The 24,950-nt window shown below is 43.6% G+C and overlaps 1 pseudogene; it reads left to right on the forward strand.

The window, feature by feature from the left end:
• Positions 1 to 9,886: 9,886 nt before the first annotated feature.
• LOC148507753 (uncharacterized) overlaps positions 9,887 to 24,950 on the forward strand; it is a 41,950-nt pseudogene continuing 26,886 nt past the window's right edge.

Consider the following 24,950-nt stretch of genomic DNA (forward strand, 5'->3'; position numbering starts at 1 on the left):
TGTAATCATAACAAATGCACTACATGTTCACATGTAGTTAATAAAACCAAAACTGTATTTTCTAGTCAATCTCAGAAAGAATTAAAAATAGATGCATTTATCAATTGTAACACAGATTTTGTTGTCTATTTACTATACTGCTCTTGTAATATATACTATGTAGGGCGCACTATGAGAAAACTAAAGTGTAGATTTATGGAATACAGGAGGAATATTGTAAATAAGTGTATGAATCATAGTGTTCCAAGACACTTTTTGGAAATGCATGAGAGTGACCCTTCTAGCTTGAGAGTAGTTGGGTTAGAATACATACCGATTACCAATCGGGGTGGTGATAGGTTTAGAACACTGTGTAGACAAGAAGCCTCATGGATCTTGAGGCTGCAATCACTGAAGCCACAAGGGCTAAATGAAACAATTGATCTTGAATTCATTTAGTAATGTGTGACTAGCTTTCTTTTGTAATGCCCTTTGGTTATACGGAAAACTTCTCCTCTTTCAGTATGGGGTGTATTTCAGTCTTTTTATTCTGGCCTCTTAGTGATGATATTTCTCTGCTTCTCTGCTTCCTATTTTAGTATATTAAATATCTGGATAGTTTAATACGTCAAGTTCTTATTTGTTATATTATTTCGTTTTGTATTGTACATATTATTATTGATAATTATTGTTAATATGTGGTTTTATTTTTATTTTCATTATTATTATTATTTTTATTTTTGTTTTCATCTTTATATTCATTTTTATTATAATCGTTATATATTTTCTGTATTATCAATTGAGTGGTTGTTATTATTATTTTTATTTATTGAATGTAGTATACTAATAACTATTAGATGTGGCTAAATATAATCCATTAAGCCTGCCCAAATATCTGCTTTTTTTTTTTTTTTCTCTCATATGGGATACTATTTGAGAGTAGTGCTGTGTTTGAACCAACTGATTACCTTAATACACCTGTAATTGATGATTGACAGCACTATAAGGTTGGGCCATCTTTGACCTTCTGAATGCATCCGCCTCTTGAGAAAGCCGCCAGGTGCGGAGAAATGCATTGAGGACATGGGTGCGCTCTCCGGTAGTGTGACTCCATTCCTGACTGCACGCCGCAGTGTGCGAACTCTGCCTGTTATTCTCCCAACAATTATCACCCAGGAGGGCTCAGCCTCCACTTCATTCACCAGCAGATACAGCCGCCACGATAACGGACGGCACAGTGCACTTACCGCCGGAGCAGTATATGGAGACAAAGATTCTGTTTGACACTTGACACTTTACTCAGCATCAAGCTGTTTATCACGGAGATTGCTCTCTACATATTAGTGTTGGATTAACTTGTCCATTGGAGGATAGTGAGTACTGCTGATCCCCCTCATACTCATATCCATTGCATTTAACACCCAATAACTATTGTTTTGCCATCAAAGTATACTCCCCTTTGAAGTTCAGTGCATCGTCATTGCGCCTTGATACAATTGTTGCCACAAGTATCAGTTTGAGGCCTGTTGTTACACAGTGTCACTACCACTGTGCATATTCTTTTTACTACTGGATGGGGAGCTTACACTGTGCACAGTTCACCATCTAAATCTACAAAGGAACTTTGGCACCTTGCATTAAGGGAATTGGAGATCACTTTATACCGGTTATCCATTTATTTATTATTTATTATTTATTATTAACAATTTCTTTGTAATTTGTATAGTATATGTGTTTTATATGTTTTTTATGTTTGCTATATGATCCTATTCAGGGATCATTTATTTAATACATGTGTTTATCAATAAATATTAATTATTTTTAGTGAATTGTCTATCTGTTATGTTGGATTAGCGTCGTCTATCCATTGTTTTGGGATGTGGATCATGCTCTCCTGTCATGTGACTATCCTCCATACTCAATGTGGTCTTACAGCAGTGTCACCAAGCAATTATAGCGCAGCTAATGCATACAACCACACAAAAAAAATTCTATACTTTTAAAACTGGGAAAGAGCACCCCTGAGTGAGACAGCAGCCCCTTGATAAATTACACAGGCAGCACTCCTAAGCAGCTATGTTGCAGATAAGTGTGGCTAACATACGCACACACACACACACAGAAATGTTTTATTTTTTTTTGCACTTGGGGGAGAGCACCCCTGAACAAGGCAGCAGCCACTTGATAAACAACACAGGCAGCACCCCTGTGCAGCTACATTACTGATAAGTGTGGGTAAAACAGACACTGGGGGTGAAGATCACCCCTGATGGACAGAGCACCCACTGGACAACACAGCAGCACTCCTTATGGACTGCAGTGACACAGGAGCAATTGAAGCCCCCCTCTTCTGTCTGCAGCACAGCTCCTAATATATAGAGTAAAATAGCCCTAATGGACAACAGGCACAGCACAGCCCAAGCACAGCAGCCAGCCCTAGAATTGACGGAGTGGACAACAGCCAGCCCCTATGACAAGTGACAACAGCCAGCCAGCCCCTATGCAGTATGGATGGACATTAAGCAGCCAGCCCCTGACAAATGACAACAGTAGCCAGCTCCTTAACACACAGCAACAGCACAGCCCCTCCTTCCTCTTCACTCTCCACAACCAGAATGAAAATGGCGGCGATCGCGAGACCTTTTTTACAATCCGAAACCCCCAAGAATCCGACAGCGGGACGATGATGTTTTGCCTTGTTTTGAGATCTGAGTCAGGCGGGAAAACCCGAGCTGACTCGGATCTCTGCTAGGATTGCTAAGTTTGGGTGGGTTTGGATCTCTGAGATCCGAACCCGCTCATCTCTACTGTATACAGTATTTACAGTAGAACCACCTACAGTACTGTACAGTCTTGTTACAGAGTGCCAAACAGTACAGTATCAAAAACTTATATTCTTCAATGCAGCTACTGGATAACTGCCAACAATTCCTCTTCCTTCTCCAGCCCAACAAACTACTGTCCACTTTACTGAGATACTCAGTATGGGTGTTCAGAAGTAAATGCATTGTGGGAAAAAAAAAATATGTTGTTACAAGTACAATACGCTATGGTTCACAACATTTCCTCTGCTACTTTATGTACAGTACTAACAGGTTTCATGTAGGATACTGGGGATGTAGTCAGGATGCCAGATCAAGATACAGATGTCGACATCCCAAAGGTAAGTAGACGGGTAAGTGTTAGGGTTAGGCTGGGGATGGGCTGTGTAGGGACCTCCCGGACTGGGGCACGGACCAGGGCAGGTTAGGGTTAGGCACTAGTAGGGAGGGTTAGGCACATTTACTGGTGGGTTAGGGTTAGGCACTTGAAGGGATGGTTAGGGTCAGGTACCTATCCAGACGGTTAGGGTTAGGCACCAGTGGGGAGGGTTAGGGTTAGGCACCAAGTGGAGGGTTAGAGTTATGGTGAAGATTAGGTTTAGAAAAACAATGACAACCATTTTTGTGCCTTTTGACCTATTGACTGTTTAACATCTGGTGTCTATCTAGACATTGTCTACCTTTTTACTGTACTGTAGATCTTTCAATCTACACCCGGGCACCACAGGGGGGAGTTTATAGTTAGGCACCACCAGGGGAGGGTTACAGTACTTACCGGCCCCTGTCGGTATTTGGAACAGCGGGATGCTGCTGTCAGTGTTTAGACTGCTGGCATCCTGTCCACTGGTAATACAGTAAATACTGATTCTGGCTGCTATAGCTGACATGAAATTAAAATTTAGGAGTTCTGAGGACAGAATCTACATTCTTGTATATACAGTACAGTATATACTGTAAATATGACTGACTGACCAATGCCCATCCCAAACCCCTGGACCTAGAAACATGAATTTTGGAAAGTACTGTATATCACTTCCTTTACATAAGTACCCACTAAGAGATTTTTCAAAATTCAATTGTGCAATGCGTTGACTGAGCTGCCTGTGCACACATACAGTGGCAGTGCAATAGGAGTATATGGAAGGTTACTGTAATTGGAGTAGAGAATGTACAGTATCAGAGCAGTGTAATAGGAATACTGAACATACTGTAGCAGAGCAGGGCTGTGTAATAGGAGTATTGCACAGTATATGGCAGGGAAGGGCAGTGTCCAACTTCCCATACCTGCTATATACTGTATCTAAGGTGTACCCGGGTAAAATCGGGTACATCAGCTGCAGTAGTGCTGTATTAAAGACTGACATACTGTACAGTAAAGTGTTAACATTAATTGCTGACTTGTATTGTACAGTAAGTGTTACATATTGAATAACAGTAATGAACACATTAATTGATGACAGATGTTACAGAATGAATAACAATAATGAAAACATTACATTATTTGTTGATTTTGAGAAACACTTTGGTATGCAGGCTAACATTACTGTTATTCAATCTGTGACACTTACAGTACAATATTAATGTTTACACAGTAATCAAATTATATTATCCACCACAGTACAATACTCTACCTTTTACAATGTTGACTGAAGAAAGACCATGAACTCGTAAAGGCGACCGTAAAAATAAAACAGAAATGATTACTTTAGGTTAGACAACATACAGTACTGTACAATATAGCAAAATTACATGTACAGAATTATTTTTATATAAATCTTTATGTACTGTACTATAATTTTTTCTATAAGACTTTATTTACCTGTAAGTGTATAGTATTAAACTATGACATTAGCATATACAGCATGTACAGGCAGTGGCGGGCTGGGCCGGGGGGCAGGGTGCCATGTGCCCCCCGGGCCGCAGCGTCATGCGTGCCGCGGGCCGGTGCAGTCTGTGTCACTGTGACACAGACTGCACCGCGTGTGTAGCGCTGACCGGACGGAGTTCGGTCAGCGTTACACTGGCAAACACACAGCCGCCGGCTCCGGCAGCTGTGTGTTTGTTTACATCAGCAGCCAATGAGAGTCTGTCAGACTCTCATTAGCTGCTGCTGCTCCCACTGCAGGAGCCGCTCCATCTTCCGGCTCCCGCAGTGGGCAATGGGAGAGGCGTCATGACGTCATGACGTCTCTCCCATAATGCAGAGCGGCCCAGCCCGGGAGGACAGACGGAGGAGCAGATGGCGACGGCAGGAGTGGGGATTCAGGTAAGTGTTTTTTTTATTTTGTTTTTTATATTACGTGTGTCTACTGGAGGGGGGTGTCTGGCACTACTGGGGGCACTATAAAGGGGGGGACTACTACTACTGGAAGCACTACAAGGGGGTGGGGGACTACAACTAGTGGGGGCACTACAAGGGGGGGGACTACTGGGGGCACTACAAGGGGGAGGGGACTACTACTACTGGGGACTACTACTACTGGGGGCACTATAAAGGGGGGGACTACTAATACTACTACTGGGGTAACTACAGGGGGGGTGGGGGACTACTACTACTGGGGACTACTACTACTGAGGACACTACAAGGGGGGGACTACTACTACTGGGGACACTACAAGGGGGGACTACTACTGGGGGCACTACAGGGGGGGACTACTACTACTGGGGGCACTACAAGGGGGGGGACTACTACTAATGGGGGCACTACAAAGGGGGGGCTACTACTGGGGGCACTACAAAGGGGGGGACTACTACTGGGGGCACTACAAGGGGGGTACTACTACTACTGGGGGCACTACAAAGGGGGGGACTACTACTAGGGGCACTACAAGGGGAGGGGACTACTACTAGGGGCACTGCATAGGGGGGAGGGTACTACTACTAGGGGCACTACATAGGGGGAGGGGACTACCACTGGGGGCACTGCATCGAGGGACCACTGCTAGGGGCTCTATGTAAAGAGCAATACTGGGGGTACTGCATAGGGGGGAGACTACAACTGGGGCCACTATTTAAGGGGCATTGCATAAGGGTTACCACTATTGGGGGCACTGCATGGGGGGTGGACTGCTACTGGGGGCACTATATAGGGGCACTGCACAGGGGGTACCACTATTAGGGGCACTATATAAGGGGCTTACTACTGGGGGCACAAGGATCACTGCACAGGGGGGACCACTACTGGGGGCACTATATAAGGGGCTTACTACTGGGGCACAAGGGGCACTGCATAGGGGGGATCATTACTGGAGGCACTACTGGAGGCCTGCGTAAGGGTGTTCTCTCCTGTGGCACACGGGGGCACTGCATATGTGCACTACGACAGGGGGCTGCCCTAATCTTTATTTTTACCTTACATTAATCACATATGGACCCGCCTCCTCCATGGAACACTTGAGGGGGGAGGGGCGCCATAGCACGCATATTCTTCGTGCACCCTGGCTACACGCTACTCCTCTGCCAGGGCCACCTGCATGCATTTGCCCCCCAGGCTAAAAGTTGCCAGCCAGCCCCTGTGTACAGGAGTGGTTATCAAACTCTGGGCATGATTCAGAGCCGAGCGCTCACTCTGAGTCAGGGCGTTTGTCTTGGGTTTTTTTGGTGTGGCCTTTGGGCCGCTCGCATACCTGTGGGTGACCACCCACAGCTATTGCGAGTGGCCAGGTGATGGTCGCGATGGTCTCAACCATCGCAACCATCAGGGCTTGCGACGAGACCCTTGCGGTAGGGTTTCATTCCCGCAAGCCCCAGTAAGCTTCTACCTCTTAATAGAGCTGGAAGCTCACTACTGACATCACTCGTGATGTCAGTGGGGCTGCCCCCAAGTGGCAGGCATTCCGTTGGGAACGCCTCCATTTGGCCAGCCACCCCCCTGCCCGCCTCCAAAATGGTGCGAGCTGTCGATCAAAATTGACAGCCGCCCCCTTTTGGTGCGAGACCCAGAGCGATGGAGTGCCTGTCGGTAGCCGGGTCTCGCGCATGCGCACATTGTAGTCGGCCCCGGCGTGCGCATGCACAGTGGCCAAACATCGTCCCACTAGCAAGCTGAATCAGGCCCTCTGTCCTCAGAACCCCAAACAGTTCACGTTTTCCTGGTCACCTACTGTAGCAGAAGAACAGGTGTATTCATTAGTCACTGACACATTTTAAAGTATTTCACTTGTGATTCTGTTATAAGACCTGGAAAATATGCACTGTTTGGGGTCCTAAGTACAGAGTTTGAGAACCTACAGTATGACTACAGTCTTGTCACAGAGTGCCCAAATCTATAAAAAAGGGACAAAAATACATTATATTGTTACAACTACAGTACACTACTGTTCACAATATTTCCACTGCTGACAACATACTGTACTGTACAGTATGAACAGTATGTCAGTCTTTCATATCGGTTCTCAGGACCCCTAGCATGAAAATAAATGTTACTGTAGGTGTTCTACGGACAGAATACTGTATAAAATACTGACATACAGTACTGTACACTGTACAGTACAGTGTACGTATTAATACTGTAGCTGACTTGTATTGTAAATGTGACAGATTGAATAACAGTAATGTAAACATATTACTGTACAATACAGATTTAATAACAGTAAAGGAAACTTTAATTGATGATAGATGTTATAGATTTAATACTATAACAGTAATGTAAACCTTACAGTACTGTAATTGATGATTTTGAGAAACACTTTGCTATGCATTTTAACAATACTGGTATTCAATCTGTAACACTTACAGTACAGTATAACTGTTTACACAGTAAGCACATTATACAGTATTACCCACCACAGTACAATATTTTACCTTTTTTAATGATGATTGAAGAAAGAAGTTTTGATCCTTCTTCACATCACAGCAGTTTCAAGTCATGTTTGTTGCTTCACTGTTTGAAGCTTGGTGTCCTGGACTTGTTGGACGTGTGACTGTCCTCCATGTGTATTTTCTTGGCATCTGCAGCAACCCATTGAAAGTGTCCTTTATACTGTTCATTTCTTCCTTTCCAATCCTGAATCTTGCCTGACATCTTGAGAGGATATCTTCTTTTAAATTGTTGGGGTTCTGTATTTTCTTTCGACTGCCATCAAAGTTCACATGCTTGGCTGAATTCCAGTAAAGGTCCTATTGCACATGTTCTTGGAAGATTAATTGTACATAATGATGCATCTCTCCATTACATGCTTTGTAATAGTCATTGTCCATCTCAGTGTTGATTACAGTCAATGGTATATCTGGCAATGCTGTCCCAAATACAGTCTGTGGTGCTGGAGTGCTGAACATGACAGGTGTTCCAAGCGAAAGTACAGGTAAGCTTGCATTGTTGTTTCTCATGGTACATGCTTCAGCTGACACGATGGCAGGTGATACGATGCAAGTGGTGTATTCTCCACATGAGGCAAGCTGGATTATAGATGTGGTGTTATGTCCAAGTCTAGCAAGTGGAATGATGGTGCAGTTGTAATACTCATCAAGGTTTTTCCTCTTAGGCTGGGCACCAGTATCTTGTCATTGTTTTGTTTGACGGATGGATTCCTTCATTGCTTCTGCAAGAGTGTCTTTCAGGCACTCTTTCAAACTCTCAATTTTTGCCTCCAGACGACACAGTCTTCCCACAAGGTCTCTCACCACCTGAGCGCAGCTACATGTGTATGCATTCTGATCTTCAAATGCAAGTTTTCAACGAGTTGGTGAATGGGATGCTTCTTTCAGGGGTGTAGAGTCCAGAAGCTCCAAAATGTGCAGTTGTTCATTCAGGGGATTTGGTGCATCGATGAATGAGCTTTCCTTCTGGGTCTGTAAGTTCATTTCTTACTCCATGTCTATGCCACCAAGGTAAGACATGTCATAGTTTTCAAAGAAATGGTGTGAGGTGGCACTTATCAGATTAAAGGCAATAAGGATTAATAAATTATTTTAATCACAATAAAAATGCAAAATATACATATCCTAAAAAAACATTCACATGTACATATTAAATATCCGAACAGTAAAATGAATCTCAGCAGGCGTCTAAAAGATGGCCTATATACTGTATATCCTGATTCCACACGGTACTAAACAAATAGGTGCCTGTTTTGTTTCAAATAATTGAAAATTGATATTTGTGTAGCCACAATGATTCTATATTGTAGCAGACAATGTTGCAGTAAAGTTAATACAGTACTGTGTTCTAGTGACACACTTCTAAAAGATCCTTTTTATAGAATGTCCAGAGTGGATTTCAGATACTACCAATCCTGGATTAGTATAATATAGGAAATGATCCAGCTCCTCACTAATTAGGCTGTATGTGTGAGAGAGCTGAAGTGTTCAGATCATCCGTATGCACCAGACAAACCGTGCGGCTCTCTGTCAGTAGACCCTGCGTATTCCAGCAGTTGCCCAGCGTCTCCAACAAAGTAAGAGAGCATGGTCCGTATTTGCAATAAATTGCAGTGGAACAACAGTGTTCTTAATACAGCGACTGGGTATTCACTCTCAGCTAAAGCAGCATGCACCCTCTAATAATGGCTTCTATAATAACTGTAATCAGGTGGGGGCAAACAGAGCAGCGGAGTCCCAAGTCTGGCACTTATATTCTTACCCTCAAATGAAATGTCCGCACTTTCTGTGGTTTAAATCCAAGGTGCAATAAGAAATAGGTTGATTCTCAGGTCCAGTGAGTATATCTTAGACAAACTCCTTCTGTATCCTTAACATGTTTCTCCTCACATGGAGGCTTTCCTTATGCAAGGCCAGGCACTTTGCTTTTGCATTCTTCCTTACCTTGACAACAGTTATATTTTCCTTCCCTGCTTTCTTCATGGAAGGTTGAGTTGCAGCCTTTTTTGGTACTACTGCAGCGAGCCTCTTGCTCTGTGCAAGTGGACGAGAATGGGCACCGGTGTAAAAATTTCCACTCTTCGCCATTTTCACTGTTCAGCGCACTCTGAAATACACAAGTATAAGGAGACTGTAATAATATTACACAATAGTGGAAAAATAACTTTCACATTATAGCAGTAAACAAATGCTTATACTGTACCTTCAGGAATGTGCTGCTACTCTATGCAACTACAGTAAGTTATACAATACTTACTGTACCAACATGACCAATTCCAGTATGGATGAAAAGCTTTATTCCCGGACATCCCTCTGAATTTATGAATACTATCACCTGTGTTGAGCAAGTTAATTGACAATAAAGATCACCACAGGTAACGGCAATCATATATTAAATGGGAAGTCCTGGAATAGAGCATTTTGACCCTCCTGGATCATGTTGGGAAACATGAGTCTACCACTACAGCACATGTGCTAATGGATACATAAAACAGTGGCGTGCAGGGCAAGCATAGTTAGGCTGCTTTATGAGACTCAATACAGTAATATGCTTCTAGGAGAATGGAGGTTGCAGCAGCACATACAACTGAGATACTGGGCTAGCATGAGACACAGCACTACAGTGCTATATGTGCCTATGCACGAGAGGGACAAAATGGCCGCTGAGCATTGAGTCAGGCCACGAGGCAGCCGGACCTTATGGAGCGATCGTTGACAAACAGGGCATGTAAAGTGAAGGTGCTGCTTTATGAGACTCGATACAGCAATATGTGTCTAGGGGCACAGACACTGCAGCAGCACATAAAACCAATAAACAGTGCTAGGATAGGACACAGAACTATAGGCCTATGCATGAGAGAGACAAAATGGCCACCGACCGCTGAGCCAGGCCACGAGGTGGCAGGACCTTATGGAGTGATTGAAAGCGTACAGGGCATGCACAGTGAGGCTGCTTTAAGAGACTTGATTCAGTAATATGAGTCTCTGGGCATAGATGCTGCAGCAGCACATAAAACCAAGATACCGTACAGGACTTGTGTGGGACATAGCACTATAGACCTATGTACGAGAGAGACAAAATGGCCGCTGACCGCTGAGACAGGCCGCAAGGTGGGCGGACCTTATGGAGTGATCAGTGGCATACAGGGCATGTACAGTGAGCCTGCTTTATGAGACTCAATACAGTAATATGCGTCTAGGGACACGGACACTGCAACAGCACATAAAACTGAGATACAGGGCTAGTGTGGGACATACACTATAGGCCTATGTATGAGAGAGACAAAATGGTCACCGACAGCTGAGCCAGGCCGCGAGGCCTACTGGTGATACGTGCTAGAAAGGAGTCTTTACAGAAAAGTAGCAGATTCACAGTGCGGATAGCTAGGCGAGGCTGAGCCACTCTTTTATGCTACCAAAGACAAAGAAATCCTTTCAGCTTAAACTCTGCCATTGTATTGGGCTACAATGTAGTGCATTTTTCAAATACACCAATCAGCAGGCCGTGTTTTGACTGAAGGATTTCTTTGTCTCTGGTAGCATAAACAGCGGATCAGACTTGCGTACTGTAACTACACTGTGAATCTGAATTGTCACTTATCACAAGTACGAATCCTTGAGATATTTTCTGCAACTTTGCCTGACTTCCAAGTCACCTTTGTTGCTGCTCATTACAGTATCTACCCTGAACTTCTACAGATCTTTCCTACAGTATCATCCCGCTGGTACTGTAAGTAAATTGCTATGGTTCACGATGATGTTACGGTGTTGCTGATTGCCTTGTCCCTAAACGCATATTACTGTATCAAGTCTCACAAAGCAGCAGTCTAACTTTAAATGCCCTGTTCGCCACCAATTGCTCCATAATGTCCACCCTCTATACGGCCTGGCTCAGTGATCAGCGGCCATTTTGTCTATCTTGTACATAAGACTATAATGCTGTGTACCATGCTAGCCCAGTACCTTGGTTTAATGTGCTGCTGCAGCGTCCATGCCCCTAGACACATATTACTGTATCAAGTCTCATAAAGCAGCCTCAATTTACATGCCCTGTATGTTGCTGATCTATACATAAGCTTGAGGACAGGCTTTACGGTCGGCAGCCATTATGTCCCTCTCGTGCATAGGCAAATAGTATAGTGCTGTGTCTAGGGGCACCGACAGCCATGCTGGGACTGGGGGGAGAAGGGGGCATGACCAAATAGCAGGAGGCATGGCCATGCCCCCTTTGAGAAATGGAAATAAAAATTTCTGCAGTGCCACAAAGCGCCGCTGCATGCTGGGGAAAGGGTGCATGTGAGCCCCCTCAGCACAGCACATAGCCAGTGGGGGGCACGATCAGTGTGATCACTCTCCCCACAGGCACAGGAGACCACTGTGGCTGCTATTTAGCAGCTGCAAGCAGTCTCCCAGTGCAGCACAGCACACAGCAGCATGTGCTGGGCTGCTTTGATGTAAGAGGGAGGAGGGGTGGTGCTGGACCTGGGCCCCCACCAAGCCCCTCCAGCAAGCCTGGGCCCAGTTAATCAGTACCCGCTCCCCACTCTCTGTGCCCCTGGCTGTGTCTCTTGCTAGCCCATTACTGTATCTCGGTTTTATGCATCCTTGCCCCTAGATGCATATTACTTTATCGAGTCTCATAAACCAGCCTCACTTTAAATGCCCTGTACTCCGCTGATCACTCCATAAGGTTTGGCCACCTCGCGGCCTGACTCAATGGTTGGCAGCAATTTTGTCCCTCTCATGCATAGGCATGCAGTATAGTACTGTGTCTCATACTAGCCCTGTACAGTATCTCGGTTTTATGTGCTGCTGCACGTCCATGCCCCTAGATGCATATTACTGTATCAAGTCTCATGCTAGCCCTGTGTTTTACTTACATTTTTGTGTAATGTCCATGTCCCTGGAATCATGTGTATGTACCAGTTGCATACAGTGTATTTTACAACATATGTGGTAGTAAAAAATAAATCTACATTTTTGCCTGACCAGAACATTTGAATTGCTCTGAGGGTGCCCATTAATTATCATGGCTGTTGTAAAAATGATATCTCCCCCTGTGTGTTATAAAATATGTTATACGGTATTCATTGTTTTGACATACTGGACATTAAATATACCGTACTCATTAACAGTACAGTTTTTCTCTTGTTCTCTCCCCAGTCCCTGTTGTTAAACATGCCAACAAAAATCAGCAAATCCAGAGCAAGATAATTCCACACATGAAAAAAGAACATAAAACAACATGACATTTCAAGGCCTGGCTAAAAGAGTTTAAAGTTTTTGTTTTTGTTAGTTTACAGACTGTGCACTATCATGAATTTGAGAGGATGTGGCGCAGATATAGAACTTCTTCTAAATGCACATGGTAGGTACTTTACAATCAACCTTTTTTAAATGTTACTAGATTGTTACTGTACTGTGTTGTAATTTCAACAGACTGTACTGTAATTGTGCAATCATTTCTATATGTACTGTATGTGTTATAATGTAGGAGCATCAAAAATATTGTGCACCAATTAACCTGTGAGGATGATGAGCTAACAGCATTACAAATAAAACATATTCTACAATCAGATTGTGACCTGGACATCTCCTGTTCCAGCATCAAACGGATGTGTAAGGAACTGGGAAGGACTTTTGCCCCTATCAGGTAAAATAGTATACAATAACCCAAAAATGCACTCTACAATGCACTGTTTTATTCAGTAAACTGTCCTTAATAATGCACTGAATTACGTGACTATAAACTAATAATATTTTTTTATTCCACAGGATGCATCCCATGATAAGGGATGTTAATAAAGAAAAGAGAGCTGAACAAGCATGATGGTGGATAGAGAGTGGTAAGACTTTGAATAATGTAATTTTCATAGATGAAACTTCGGTTTCTCTGGATAGGTTCTCAAGACTGTCTTTCCGGAACCGTGCACATCTCTCAATTAAACCACGTCCCAAGCATCCATTAAAGCTCCATGTATGGGGAGCAATAGCTCATTGTGGTATCTTAATATTTGAAGGTACAGTAATGTTTGTTGTACAACATGCATAATACACAATATTTACAGTCCTGCACATTAGTACAGTGTGCGCTTGTGACTGACCAAAATTTCTCATCTCTTTAGGTATCATGGATAAGACCTTCTTCCAAGAACAAATAGTAGATGGCTGTATGGTGCCATATGTGAGAAAACGCTATCCATCAGGACATCGTTTATTCCAGGATAATGATCCTAAACACTCTGCCTTAACAAAATTCATGGAAGAGAGAGGTATAAATTGGCAACGCACACCACCAGTGAGTATTGATCTACTGTATTCACTCTTTATTGTACAATAAAGTATGTACAGTAATTATTCTAGTACACTTTTTATTAAAGTACTGTACTGTGATGACTGTATGATTAATTGTTTTTTTTTTAACTGAAACCAAAATCTAAAAAGGAGCTGTCGGATGGGATACTAAAGTTTTGGGAAACAGTACTAACACCTATCCAGTGTAACAATTATATTAATCAGCTGTATAAAATCTTAGCTGTTGTAATAGAAAGAAATGGTCAAGTAACTGCTATGTAGCTTGTATAGTACTGTATATTTTATATAATTAGTACTGTGCATCATTAAGGCTGCATACTGTAATGTACAGTATGTTTTCATTAAGTACTCTATTTTCTTCCTGTATTGTTGCTACAGTATCAATAAATTGAAGAAACTGTCTTTTTATTTTTGAAAAGTAAAGTGCAGTATTGTAATATAGTTTCATGTACTGTACGCTTTAAGCAATTAATTTTCTTACTGTATTGTTGGTATCAATAAATTGAGGAACCTTTTTTGTCTGTTTAGTTTTGTAGAGTAGAGTACTGTATTAGGGATGTAGTCATGTGACCGGTGGCCGCTGGTCACAGCCCAGACAGCGGAATGCCAGCTAGGCAGTTATGATGGGCATCGAAATACTGAATGAATGTCTGGGATGCCTTTAGTGTTATCCTCGGGGGGAGGGTTAGGATTAGGGAGTAGCGGGGTTAGGGTTAGGCTTGGGGGGGGATTAAGGTTAGGCACCACCAGTGAGAGGTTAGGGTTAGGCACCCCCTGGGAAGGTTAGGTAAGGGAGGGGATAGGGTTAGGAACCCCAGGGTGTAGGTTAGGGTTAGGCACTAGAGTGGGAGGTTAGGGTTAGGCACCACTAAGGGAGGGTTAGGGGGGGGACAGGGGAGGTAAGGGTACTTACCTAGCTCTGTAGGATCTTGATACTATTGGACAGCCGCTGTCGGGATTTGAACCAGTGGCTAAATAGCTGCCAGCATTTCAATCCCATTATTACTGTATTGTTATAAAGTTTAATGGCCTGCTACGGATGCAAAGCAGACAGCCATGGAGAATCATCATCCCCCAAAGACAGCAAGCTCTTCCTGGTCCCAGTACAACTTAAAACTGCTGCCACAGTATCTGAGTAAAAGGACCAAGTTTACTGTATATTCAGCAATACTGTATACTGTACTACTGTAGCAGTCTACAAAATACAGTACAGTACTGTACTGTATATTGAAATGTAGAAAAAAAATCAGTCAAACATTCAGTACTGTAGAATAACAGTTTGTAATAGTGAAACAAAATACTGTAAGCACCAATAATTAGTTAAAAAATATAAACATATTTAAAAGTACAAAATTAATATTAATATGTGACAGGAGCTATATTGAATAATATAATACTGTATATTGCAATGTTTAAAAAACTCTTGCAAACCTACTGTACTGTGCATACTGTGGATAATGTTGTTGGAGCTGTCAACAGTATACTGTATATCTGGTGGATACTGTCTATCTATCAACTGGATCCCATAAAAAGAGACAAAACAGATTGTATACACATTAAAATTTTAATAAAACAAAAACAAAAAATATTAAGTTAAACTTAAAAGAAAATAACAAAACTGATCTGTGATCAGGTGCTGTGTGTGCCTGTACAGGGCAATGACCTACTGAAGTTGCTCTGTGGGGAGAAAAAAAAGGTACAGTATTACAACACTAATATACAATACTATACAGTATATTGTAAAATCTTGATATCCACTATGGACTAACACCACTGTAAAAATAGTTCTTTACCATGATTTATGTGCCTGCATTGCCCGGTCATGGACTCCCATGGTAGCCTGTATTGGAAAAAATATTAATTATTCATATTACAGTATGGTACTGTATTATTAATCTTTATACTGTATGGTGCTACAAAGTTTGAGCAGCTCCTAATAAATTATATAAACAAATTAGCAAAACAATAAAACAGCTACTGTACAGTAAAAGACAATGCAGGACAAGTACTGTACAGTACATGGTACAGTATGCATCCTAAACATTACTGCACCAAAGGTCATGACACTGAATTAAGCATCAGGGTGGCAGACACCGAGGGATACTCTAAGTGCTGTTGTGTAGTAGATAATAATGTACTGTAAGTAAGAGAAGGAAAAGCACAAGAAGGGAGAGGGCACTGCTCGTGGGAGCTTACAGTACATTTTAAAGGGTCAGTGCAGAAACTGAGCATGGAACAGAGGGTTAGTATGAAAGATGGCTGGGTTTGATGAAGTGGGTCTTCAGAGCCCATTTTAAGTGTAGTTGAGGTGGAGAATTCCAGAGGGAGCAGCATGTGCAATATGTTGGGGGTGGGAGCAGGGCCAGCGCTAGGCTGTGCTGCTCCCAGCGCTGTCCTGTGTTGCCATCCCTTCCCTCCTCCGCTCCCTCCCCCCTGAGCTTAAATATGTCCTATAACGCTGGGAGGGAGGTGGTCATTTCCTGCGCCCTCCGGAAACAGTAGTGCTCCGGGCGACGGACCGGCTTGCCCATGCCTGGAGCTGCTACTGGGTGGGAGTGTGAGGAAGTAATCACTAGGCAGGATAGGTGGCATGGATTTGTGGAGCAAAGAGGGTGGAAGTTTAAAGGGGTCAGATATAGCTTGATTTGGATTCTGATGGGAAAGGGGAGCCATTGTATTGCTTTAAAGAGAGGATGAAGAAACAATAAGCTGGACAGCAGCATAGAGGACAGAATGGAGTGGAGAGAGGGGGTACAGTAGTAAGGTACAGTATGCCAGATACAGTAAGATGAGGTTTACAGTAGTCCAATCTGGTGATGACTAATGAGTGGATGAGGGTCTTTCTAGCATCTATTGTAGGGTAAGACAGCCACAGATCCTGGAAATGGCAGGACTGCATGAGGTACTGAATGTGTGGTTTTAAGGAGAGGGAGGATTCAATGATAATTCCAAGACAGCACACTTGGGGGCTACAGTAGATCATTAAATTGTGTGAGGTTATGTGGGAAGATGATCAGCTCAGTCTGAGACATGTAAAGTGTAAGAATACCTGTATATGTATTCAACTCTTCCATTACATCCACAAAACCAACTGGACAGAATACCAACAACCAGAATACCGATATACAGTATTGCTAAGCTAGACCAAAATGGAGTGGCGCCACCATAAACAACTGGAGTCTGGAAGTACTGTACACTGTAGATGATAGGCCAGGGACACTAATGAATAAAATTGTACCACTAAGCTATACTCTGGAGGTCGGTTGCTACAGTAAGACACCCCCAAAAAATTAAGCATGAACAAGAGATACTGTACTGTAGAATACAGTAGAAGCGCTGGAGCGTGGTATTGAATAATATCACTCTGTATAAATGATGAGATTAGTGATGTACCCTCACATATTTTATTTATACAATTCATCAATAAAATTTATCTACAGTATAATCATCTTAAAACATAGACATTGAGGTGTATACTCATATCGGCTTACCTTGAAAAAGCTCTTTAAGCGAAATGCTGCGTGGGTCTGCGATGCACCCTGCTACCGCCCACTATGAACTACAAAAATATGTTTAACTTAATGTTTGTTAATGAAACCCAAGAGGGTTTGTCAATAACCGTGTGAGAAACGTAGGAATTAGAATTTGTATTAATTAAACTAATTTACATATTTGTTTCCCACAAGCACCCTCATTGAGATCAGGAATCATTTTTATATAAACCAGCATTATCTAAGCCTAATTATTAGGGATGAGCGGGTTTGGATTTCTGAAATCCAAACCCCCTGAGCCCCCCCGATCCGAGTCGTACCCGAGTCAGGCTCGACTTTTCCTGCCTGACTCGGATCTGAAATCGAGGCAAAACATCATCATCCCGCCTTCCGGATATCGCAGGCTTTGGATTCTATAAAAGGTCCCCGCGTCATTTCTCACTCCGGCTGTGGACAGTGAAGAGGGAGGGTGGGAGCTAGGGCTGGCTGGGCTGTGTTGTGCTGCTGTTGTCCATAGGGGCTGTGACCACTCAGTCCATAGGGGCTGACTGGGCTGTGTTGTGCTGCTGTTGTCCATAGCTGCTGGCTGGGCTGTGTTGTGCTGCTGTCATAGGGGCTGGCTGGGCTGTGTTGTGCAGTCAGTTGCAGTCATAGGGGCTGTGTCCACTCCAAAGTCTATAGGGGCTGGCTGGACTGTGTTGTGCATTGTCCCATAAAGGCTGTAGTCCTAGATGGGTGCTGTAGTGTTGTCCAGGGGGTGATCTGTGCATCAGGGGTGCTCACCCAAAGTGCACTCCAAAAAAAATAATTATTTTTTTTTGTGTTTGTAAATTGTGTGCACTGTGGCCGCACGTGCATCAACAAAGTAGCGCCAAGCATGCCCCTGTGTCATAAGTAAAGGGCCGGCTGGCTCGTCTGTTAAAGGGTGGTGTAACCCCCAAAATGCACTCCAAACAAAATAAAAGATTATTTTCTGTGTTTGTGAATTGTGTGCACTGTGGCTGCACATGCATCAACAAAGGAGCAGTGTCAAGCGTGCGCCTGTGTCATAAGTAAAGGGCCGGTTGGCTCGTCCGTTTAAGGGAGCTGTAACCCCCAAAGTGCATTCCAAAAAATATTTTTTCTTTCTGTGTTTGTGAATTGTGTGCACTGTACGTGCATCCTCAAGCAGCAGCGCCAAGCATGTGTCTGTCTGTTAAAGGGTGGTGTAACGCTCAATAGGCCTCATTCAGAGCGGCTCGTAAGCGGCCGCTCGTTCGCTCCGAGCGATGTTTGCACATCTGCGCATGCGTATGGGTTTTAGTACGCATGCGCGAACCAGTCAGTGCGGTCGAAAATCGTGTGCTTGCAAAATAGCGAATGCCTGCTAATTTGAGTGACAGGATGAGGTGTTTGTGGGTGGTAACAGGGGAAGGTGCTTGAAAACGGGTAGTGGAGATCCAAAGGCAGGCATGCCAAAAGGTCAAAACGGGCGTTTTAAGGGTGTGCATAATTAACAAAGCAGCGTCATCGACCACGTAAGTTGGGTGTCTTTTAGCCAGAACTGCTCGCATGATTGCGGTAGGAAAATGCAACCACATGAATGGCGAGCAGTTCTTTCGCCTTTCGATGTACTCGATTAATCTAATAAATAGCGGAGATGACGTATGATGCGAGCGGCCAGGGGGCGTTTTTTACAAAAAAACGTCCGCATGTTTTGTTCGCTCGTTCAAACATAGAGGCGTCAACAGACCTCAAAGAGCGAATGGTCAATTTAAATAGCCAGCCCCTTTTTCTGGACGAGCGAGCGCAAATAGCGTCCGGCACTGAATCAGGTCCAATGTGCGCTCCACAAAAAAGAAAAAAATCTTCTTTTTTTCTGTCTTTGTGAATTGTGTGGACTGTAGCTGCACGTGCATCAACAAAAGAGCAGCGCCAAGCGTGCACCTGTGTCCCATAAGTAAAGAGCCGGCTGGCTCATTTCTTAAAGGGTGGTGTAACCCACAAAGTGCACTAGTCTCCAACAAAAATAAAAAATTATTTTCTATGTTTGTGTGCGCCTTAGGCACATGTATATATCAATATAACATAAATGGAGGACCAAACTTTCTCCGATAAAAATAAAATAGGGAAAGATCAAGAACCACTTCCTCCTAGTGCTGAAGCTGCTGCCACTAGTCATGACATAGATGATAACATGCCATCAACGTCAACGCCAAGGCCGATGCCCAATGTCATAGTAGAGGGCATATAAAATCCCAAATGACAAAGTTCAGGAAAATGACCTTAAAAAAACATTTAAATCATCTGAGGAGAAATGTAAACTTGCCAATATGCCATTTACGACACGGAGTGGCAAGGAACGGCTAAGGTCTTTCCCTATGTTCATGACTAGTGGTTCAGCTTCACATGACAATGGAAGCCCTCCTCCAACTAAAAAAATCAAACGAGTTAAGCTGGCAAAAGCACAGCGAAGAACTGTGCGTTCTAAGAAGATATCACAAATCCCCAAGAAGAGTCCAAGTGTGGTGGCGGTTGCGATGCCTGACCTTCCCAGCACTGGACGGGAAGAGGTGGCTCTTTCCACCATTTGCACGCCCCCTGCAAGTGCTGACAGGAGCACCCACAGTCCACTTGCTGATATGCAAATTGAAGATGTCACTGTTGAAGTACAGTAGGATGAGGATACTGGTGTAGCTGGCGCTGAGGAGGAAGTTGGCGAGGAGGATTCTAATGGTGATGTGGTTTGTTTAAATCCGGCTCTGGGGGAGACAGTTGTTGTCCGTGGGATGAAAAAGCCCATCACGGTCATGTCTGGGCAGAAGACCAAACATTCCACCTCTTTGGTCTGGCAATATTTCTATCCAAATCCGGACAACAACTGTCTTGCCATATGTACCATATGTAAAGATGAAATAAGTAGGGGTAGGGACGTTACTGTCAAGTTCAGAAACTTTGGCTAAGACCGTAAGCAGTCCAGGGACACCTAAATCCCTTTGTCCTGTTGTATCCAAGCGCCTGCAAACCACACCATCAACTCCCTCCTAGTCAATTTCCTCCTTAGTCAGGATCGGAAGTAATCCTGCAGGCCATGTCACTGGCATGACTGACTCTCCTATCTGGGATTCCTCCGGAGGATCCTGCATTGCTACGCCTACTGCTGCCGCTGCTGCTGTTGCTGCTGGGAGTCGTTCATCATCCCAGCGAGGAAGTAGGAACACCACTACTTTTACTAAACAATTGACCCTCCAACAGTCCTTAGCGAGGAGGATGAAGTACGACAGCAGTCATCCTGAAGCAAAACGTATAACTGAGGCCTTGACTGCTATGTTGGTGTTAGACGTGCGTCCGGTATCTGCCATTAGTGCAGTGGAATTTAGACAATTGATGGAGGTAGTGTGTCCCCGGTTCCAAATCCCATCTAGATTCCACTTCACTAGGCAGGCAATACTGAGACTGTACAGAAACGTCAGAAAAAGTGTCCTCAGTGTCCTGAAAAATGCGTTTGTACCCAATGTCTACTTAACCACGGACATGTGGACAATTGGAACAGGGCAGACTAAGGACTATATGACTGTGACAGCCCACTGGGTAGATGTATCACCTTACACAGCAACAACAGCAGCGTCACCAATAGCAGCATCTCAGAAACGCCAGCTCGTTCCAAGGCAGGCTACTCTGTGTATCACCAGTTTCAGTAAGAGGCACACCACCGACAACCTCTTAGAGAAACTGAGGGAAATCATCGCCCAGTGGCTTACCCCACTTAGACTCTCCTGGGGATTTGTGATATGTGACAACCTCCACCAATATTGTGCGGGCATTACATCTGGGCAAATTCCAGCACATCCCATGTTTTGCTCAATAAATTTGGTGGTGCAGAATTTTCTGAATAGCGACAGGGGCATGCAGGAGACGCTTTTAGTGGCCCAAAAAATTTCTGGCCACTTTTTCCATTCGGCGACTATGTGCCAAAGACTGGAGCACCAGCAAACACTCTAGAACCTGCCCCGCCATCACCTGAAGCAAGAGGTTGTGACGCGGTGGAACTCAACCCTCTATATGCTTCAGAGGATGGAGGAGCAGCAAAAGGTCATTCAAACCTATACATCCACCTATGACATAGGCAAAGGAGGGGGTATGCACCTGACTGAAGCGCAGTGGAGAATGATTTCCGTGTTGTGCAAGGTTCTCCAACCCTTCGAACTTGCCACACATGAAGTCAGTTCAGACACTGCCAGCTTGAGTCAGGTCATTCCCCTCATCAGGATTTTGCAGAAGCAGCTGGAGAAAGTGAAGGAGGAGCTATGATGGAGCGATTCTGCTCAGCATGTGGGACTTGTGGATGAAGCCCTTCATTCGCTTTGCCAGGATTCCAGGGTGGTCAATCTGTTGAAATCAGACCACTACATTTTGGCCACCGTGCTAGAGCCTAGGTTTAAAGCCTATGTGGTGTCTCTCTTTCCGGCTGACTCAAGCCTGCAGAGGTGCAAAGACCTGCTGGTGAAAACACTGTCAGCTGAAGCGGAACGTGACACGTCAACAGCTCCTTCTTCATTTTCTTCCACAACTGGGGCTGCCTGGAATAAACTTAGGTATCCTGGCGGTGATGCTGGGCAGGCAGGACCAAGTTTGGACTTATGGTCCGGACTGAAGGACCTGGCAACAATTTCTGACATGTCTACTGTCACTGCATATGATACTGTCACTATTGACAGAATGGTGGAGGATTACATCGGTGACAGCATCCAAGTAGGCATGTCAGACAGTCCGTACCTGTACTGGCAGGAAAAAGAGGCAATTTGGAGGCCCCTGTACAAACTGGCTGTATTTTACCTGAGTTGCCCCCCCTCCAGTGTGTCCTCCAAAAGAGTGTTTAGTGCAGCCGGGAACCTTGTCAGCGAAAGGTGTAGGAGGTTGCTTCCACAAAATGTGGAGAAGATGATGTTCATAAAAATGAATTATCAACTCTTCCAGGGAGACCAGCTTCCCGAACGTACAGAGGGACCTGTGGTGGTGGATTCCAGTTTTTTCTGGTGTGACTGGGCAACCTATATTTTTTTTGTTCGGGGATGTAGCAAGCTGACCTCCCTGAACAATATCGTTAATGATATTGTTCAGTGTGTATGCTATGCTCATATCGTTTGCCCGGCAGAGCCCGGGCAAAAACTAGACAATATCGCTCATGGAGCATATTCTCTAGTGTGTAGGAGCCTTTTAGAGTACAGGAGGGAGAGAGATACTCTGAAAAGGAAAAAAAAGCAGAGAGATAGAAGACAAAGTAATGTACAGTATTTATGAGACCTGGAAGGGCAGCGGTGTCCGGCTGTGGCCGCCTGGGCCTGGGGATTGACCCCCTCCACCTAGCACCTTCGGCGCTCTTCACTTCATGTGGAAAAACAAAACACTAATGTACAATACAGTAAAGTTTGCTTGTAAACAATTGGGCTATACCAAAAATTATTATTAAAAATTCCTACTGTATGACAAGTCTCTACCCAAATAACAACACAAACAGATACAGTACAGTATAAAAACTTGTCCGTGAAGCTGGCATTGGGCCCGACATGGTAAAAAAATATATATATATACTATACTGTATATATCCAGCATAATACTGTATGTGCATTATTACTGTATAGAATATTTAATATATAACTGATTGTAGTGTAGTGTATATTGTTTGGGTTACACCACACAGTAGAGCCCTCTATTCATGTTTCATTATGGTGTTACAGTGTTTTATAACAGATGATGAAGCACTCAGCTCATGGACAATCTGCGACAGGGCAGGGCAGTCAAGGACTGTCAGTTTTCACACAGTCATGCCCCTTAATTATAATATGTTGCCACCCCATGGCCTTTGATTCTGGTTTGCATGTTGCCAGAAACAGCAACCTGCAGCCAGAATTGCTGAAATAGTGCCACCCTTAGCATACTTTGGATGCTATAGGCACACCCTGCCCTTTAGAATTTTTAAGACTCTCTGGGCACGGCAGTTCTGTAGTTTCGTGGGAAGGCGAGCTCGCCACCTATGCTTGATGTCATAATGTCACACGTAAGGGGGGCAGGGCCGGCACAGGGCACTGTGAGCCCTAGCTACGGCACTGATTCACATTACTGTACATCACACAATAGTGTCCCTTATACTGTAGTGCTTATTCACGTCATGTCACAAGGTACTGTAGTGCACATTATTCATGTCACAGTATTTCTCAGGGTTTCGGACTTTAGATAAACAGTGTCTAGGTCGACATTGATTAGGTCGACAGGCATTAGGTCGAATGGGACAAAAGGTTGATTGGTACTAGGATGACTGAGCGCTTAGTACTATTGTTAGTTAATTCCTATTGATCTATGTTAAAAATAGTAAAATAAAATAAGTAAAATAATATTCTACCTTATTCATAAAATAATATTCTACCTTATTCATTTCTAAGAGACCTTAATGATGTGACTAATAGGAATATATGGTTGCCGCCAAATATAGGTCACTTCCTGTTCCGGCCACCATTTTTAATTTCAATAAAGTTTGCTATATAAACAACACCCATTCATTAAGAAAATATCCTTGACCAATCGTCTTGAAGGATATGAAATGTTGGAAGACAGAGCAGAGCAGTGTGCAACTCCAAGCAAGTCTGTCAGAGAAGCAAGCTGCCGGCAAGTGACATCATCACCAGCTGCTGTGGCATGCTCCAGTTGGATCCCCGCAGAGTATTCCGGACAGCAAAGGAGGAGAAGATCGCATGCTGCAAGAGTCCCAGAATAACCCACAGGTAGGGGCAAGTCAGGGACAGTAGCTAAAATATCTCGAGCCCTCCTAATCATCCGGAAATTGAATATCATTTCACCTCCTGCTCTGACCTTGTTTTTAAAAAAAGAGTTTTAAACATTGGAGTCTCTCTTTTTACCTATCCTAATACCCTCTTCCCCTCCCTGCTTGTCTTGCTGGCGCATACTGTTTTTATTAATTATTGAATTTATTTTTATTTATTTTTTATTATTTTTATTTTTTTTAAAGCATTTCTTTTGTAAATTATTTTACTTATTTTATTTACTATTTTTAACATAGATCAATAGGAATTAACTAACGATAATACTTAGTGCTCAGTCATCCTAATACTTTGTCTAAATCGAACTACACTGAGCTGCTTACATATACACAGCGCAGCATACTATTATCTACCTCACTTTGACTGGGACTCATGGTTGACACAGTATTTGCCAACATGACAATCGATCACAATGGATGAAATGTCAACAAAATACTTTTGCCAACACAATACAGTAATTATCGGCACACATATGGTGGGACAACTTGCCTTTTGTTAGGTTTATTGTAGGTTTGATATGTTAGGTTAGGCACTTACCAGATGGTTAGGGTTAGGCACTAGAAGGACAGTTAGGGTAGGTACCAAGGCGGAGGGTTAGGGTTCTGCAGAGGGTCATACCATATTACAAATTTCGACCAAGTGTACCATTTTTGTGTTGACCGTTACTACTGTATGTCGAGCTAATGACTGTAAATGTGACCATGGCAAA

This window comes from Taudactylus pleione, unplaced genomic scaffold (assembly GCF_031769625.1).
Source record: "Taudactylus pleione unplaced genomic scaffold, aTauple2 ptg000386l, whole genome shotgun sequence".
Taxonomy (NCBI): Eukaryota; Metazoa; Chordata; class Amphibia; order Anura; family Myobatrachidae; genus Taudactylus; species Taudactylus pleione.